This window comes from Dermacentor silvarum, chromosome 6 (assembly GCF_013339745.2).
Source record: "Dermacentor silvarum isolate Dsil-2018 chromosome 6, BIME_Dsil_1.4, whole genome shotgun sequence".
NCBI lineage: Eukaryota > Metazoa > Arthropoda > Arachnida > Ixodida > Ixodidae > Dermacentor > Dermacentor silvarum.
Genome location: NC_051159.1, coordinates 102,126,196 through 102,131,319, shown reverse-complemented (window position 1 = coordinate 102,131,319; position 5,124 = coordinate 102,126,196).

The window sequence follows — 5,124 nt, the reverse complement described above, 5'->3', positions numbered from 1 at the left end:
GACAATGGAGATTTACAAGAATGAGAAGAAAGAAATTAGAAGGGAAAATCTGTACGATAACACAAAGGGCAGTGCCTTGCTATTTGAGGCTCGAGCCGGTTGCCTAAGGACGAAAACATATCGGAACAAATATTCGGAATTAGATGAGACATGTGTATGCTGCAGTAAAGATCCAGAGACCACTCAGCACATCCTAATGGAATGCGACGGGATCCACCCAGCGAGAACCGTAGGTAACGTGCAACTCCCAGAAGCGCTTGGGTTTAAAGTGGAAGGAAACATAAACAGATCAGCCGTAGAGATCAGCAAGAGACGATTAGAGTACTGGTGGAAAAAAAGTAGGGAAAAGATTGATGCGACCTGATCTCTTAAAATCATAGGCAGCGGTACAAGGTAAATTTTTGAAAAAGAAAAATAATGATAGGTATACAAAAATGCAAGATAAAGAACATGTATAGTATACCTGATTAAATCAAGCAGGCTAGGCGACTATTTGTCGCCGCCCCGTTTCAAAGGGGATGCCAATAGATCATCATCATCATCATCATATCACCTGTAGTTTTATGAAGTGTTCACTAGATGGCGTTCCGCTTCCACTTCCGCTTCCACTTCCGGTTCCACATTGCGCGCGTTCGGTGCGAACACGGGCAAAACGCCGACGGCGTCGACAACAGTTCTGTGCGTTGCTGGTGCTGCTGCACGTCCAAGTTTATACAGTTGATAAAACCACCTTGAGTCGACCCCATGGCTGCTTCGCATACTACTCAGGGTTCCCCTACGGGAAGATGGTGTAATTTTCTCTCTCGTTCCCGACGCGCGCTCTCTTTATCTCTCGTCCGTAGCTGTGGTTTACCCGAATGATCCCCCGGTGCTTCGCCCACTCATCATCATTCACTTCGTAAATATGCTGTGATTTTTTTTTCTCCAGCCACACTGTTTCAGATCAAAAAAGAGACCGAACGACCACCAGTTGGCTAACCGATCGGTCGCATGATTGATTGGTTGATTGAAATTTGAGTAGGTTGCAGACCAGTAAAGAAAACAATATCAGTAGTAAAGAAAACAACATTAGTACCTAATTGAGTTTTTCGTCAACGCGCTGTTCATAGAGAGAAAGCACTTAACCTCGATACCCAGTCGGTGTTGTTCGTTGTATAGGAGGCTACATCGCGGAAGGGTCGGGTGGTGAGCGCTGAGCATGGCAAGTGCGTGCCACAAGGAGGGGCCATGGCGTCGGGCGTAATGCCTGGGGCGGAGTGTTCCTACTCTCCCACGTGCAAGGCAAGGGATGGGGAAACTGAGGGCGGGTAACGGATATGAAAGCACCCGACCGTAGTCCCAGTACTTGTGGAGGGTGCTCGCATGCTGCCAAGAGAACTGGCATGTATCGTGCCCTGCTCTTTGTTCAATGTGGTGAAGGCTGACATAATTTTGCAATGGCATGGGTTCGAGCCCGGCCGCATTTCGGTGGGGGCGAAATGCAAAAATGGACGTGTACTATACCTTGAGGGACATGTTAAAAAATCCTCCTGGGTCAAACTTAATAGGGCGCGTCTCCCATCATATACGACATGTCTCATGATGAGATCGTGGTTATGACACGCAGAACCATTGAATCGAATTTACGATATCTCTTTCTTGCTTACTGATGAACATCGCATGCAATACAGTATTTTTCTTCCAGGTTCTTGCACAACAACGTTGATCCGTTGCGGCGATCCACGTACCTGCCGTTCGGAGCGGGTCCCCGTGCTTGCATCGCCATGCGCTTGGCTCTACACGCCAGGAAAGTCTGCTTGTTTCAAGCCATCCGCAAAGTTGGATTCGTGGAATGCGCACCGTGCACAAAGGTAATGCGTTTCGTTGATTTAGAGAGATAGGTTGTCGGTCTCTTGTGCATATCGTAGTGTTCCTTTGTTTACTTCGTAGTCGCACGACCGCTTCTCAGATCCCAAATCGAGGGGATAATAAGCAGTAGAGTGAACAATACAATTTCAGGGTTCCTTGAATGAAAAATGCCCCGTCTCTCCTCATTTATTTTAATAAAGGATGGACCACTATACTCGAACTCGGAGACAAAATTATTGGGAATAAGTTTTTTTTAATCTATAGCTCCTCCTCCAACAAGATACTTGTGCTCCAGTAGATGTTTTGCGAAGGGTGCACGATTTCAAGATAAACCTCCACCGGCGACAAGTTGTCATTTCATGTACTTTCATTTGTGAATTTCTTATTATTTCTAAATTTCTATTGAAAACCCCGGTTAGTTTCCCTTACGCGTTCCGATCGGCTTCGTTGTCTATGGGTTTCTTATGGTTGCGGCTGACAAAAGTCGCGCCAGCTCTGTTCTCCTTTGTTTCGTTCAAGGTATTCGATAATATTCAGTTACTGGATGTATAGGCTATGGTAAAAAGCTGAAGGCAAAAGTGAATCATCATCCAAGTTCATGTCGTGGAACTCTCATGACGGCGTGATCAAAATGAGCAACAAGATGGCGAGCGTTGACCGCAAGCAACGTGAGGTCGGCGGCTCCTTCACAGAGTGAATCAGAAAAAAATGTACTTGAAATGTGGCTAGTGGAGAGCGAGGAAAGCATTTGCCTTCAACCTCCCTACCTATAGAAGGCGATGGAAATTATGGATTCTGTATTTTATGTATTTTTTTGTTGCCCAATTGTGGACATATTTAGTTTGCAGTTCTTTGTTATTACTGTAAGAACATGTCCTTTCGTATTTTCACTTTCGCTGCTCCTCACATGTTTTTCGCCATATTTTTTTACGGACAGGAGGTCCCAGAGCGTATAGGGATCTATACGCTCTGAGACCTCCTCCTGCATGTTCCAGTATGGATACACACCACTTAGTTACCCGAGGAAACAAACTCAAACTGAAGTATAGCTCACTATGAAAACCCTCACACGAGAAGCTACGTACACCGAGGCAACAATTATGTAAGCTTCGCACTACGCTGCACGGACGCATGGAGCGTTAATTGACGTACCAATGAACTAACTACACCTTGATTTGGGCACTGCTGCTCACTTTGACTGCTGCTTGCAGTTCCATACGTGCATTTCTGTTGACATTGTTCCAGATGAATAGCCCTGTGACCTCCGATCGTGTGCTGCTTTTGAATGACGCGATGCCATCACACTTCGCTAAACAATCGCAGCCCATTGTTAAATTTACTTGAGGAAAGCTTGCCGTATAATTCACGTTCAAGGTTGTGAAATCTGATGAATGGTGGAAATTGTTTCCCGAACTTTTCTGGCTCTATTCCTGAAAGGTGAAAGTGACCGAACTTAATTTTTTTCAGCTTCATCCCGACTTTTCAAATACTACACGAGAAGCCAGAGTGCAACACATCTTTAAAGTGAGGCGACGGATCTGACGAAGACTAGTACGTAAAAACCGTCGACGTGGTGCTGAAAGGCACTGAAAAAAGCACAGTCCTGGGTTTCCTTCAACTCGAACCGGCCATGAGTCAACACGCAGAACCGACAAACACGTTACAAGATTATTGATCCAATAACGTACGAGCGTCACGGAACTTGGAAACATTAACGGAAATTTAGTTCAGTGCAATGTCAAACGAGTGAGTGCGAAATTTATTCCCGAGTGTGTTTCCGATAAGAGAGGCAACGACTTGGATATTACGTCAGCCGCGATATGAAGGTTAAGGCTGAAGTCAGGCTTCATCTGGAAGATAATTCTGGTGGCTGTCATCCTAAGACAACGTCGCGTTGAAAAATGCATATTTTTCGACGCCGAGAAAGGTACAGAAAATAAAATTCGAAAAATGTATGTTGATTTCTTTCCGTGACACCAATCTGTTCGTGATATTCGAATAATTAAGTAACGTCGAACTGTTAACAAAGCTTTTTATGCTTTTTTTGATTGGAAGTGTTTCAAATGCGCAATGCAGTTCAGAGAAACCTTTCATACTTCTGTAGGGGTGTGCCAGTATTCAAAACTTTTGAATAACAAATCAGATATTGCCCAGCACGATTCGGTCTTGGAATCAAATAGTCACTATTCCTGAACACCAATATTTCTCGAATAGTTTTAGAATATTTAAATCGTCAACTGTGCATGATCAAACAATATTGAAGCGAAAGTGCGATAGATTTCATCTCAATGGTCATATAGTAAACTTAGAACACAACAAATTACGCAGAAGAGCATGCTCAAGAGCCGCATGTTTCCTGCTAGGCCACTATAACTCGCCCTCACCGAATATTCCTCAGTACGCGAACAGTCTGCTTATTTGCTCCTAATGCTCCATTGGTCCCTTCAATAAAAGAAGAATAACTTTTCATAATGTGCAATGTAATGGCAAACGTTTGCTGACATTGTGAATACACTGTAAACACCGTTTCATATTAATGGTACAAACGACTGTTCATTGCTCGAAAAGTGTTCAATTTACATGTGGAACTAGCCGATTCGCACTAGATTTGATCTAAATAAAATACTAGTGACACACCCCTTAGATTTCAGAAACCTAGGAAATTGGCTTATGCGTAACAAAAATGCTTTCGTCCGCACGGCACTGTGTGTGTGGCTAATGAAAAGTGAGGTGACAAAGGTTCCCCACTTTCCATATTACCCGGACATTCACCCTCTGTAATGTTTTCCTAGTTTGTTTAAAAGCCAAAGGCTCGAGCCGGGTAAGGAAGCTTAGACTCAGGAATGTTTTTGTTAGTTTGTTGAAAACGCAAAAAAATCGTTTTTTAAGATGTGTAGAGGTGAAGAATATGCGTAGCTGTAGAGTGGTCGCACACATGAGAGTTCTGTAGAACGGTCTCGAACGATCTAAAAACACGATCATGGTCGCCCCAAAACGGAGACGTGCTTTTTTGTGGTTGTACGGCGTTACTTGAACCGTCTGTTGTGCTGGCCCGCGAAAATAACAGAAGGAAGAGAGAAATAACCCAGTCTATATGCTGTCCCGTGCATTTCACTCATGCATCAGCACTCCTATTGCTCCGATTAACAAGCAAATTACATTGATAAAATTTTGACAAAAGCAGTAAAGCGTCGGTGATTCTTGAGGAGCAGGCATGCTTGGCGTCTTCGTTTCGTTTTCTTATTTTTCTTCATCTACGTAAATACTTTGCCTTCT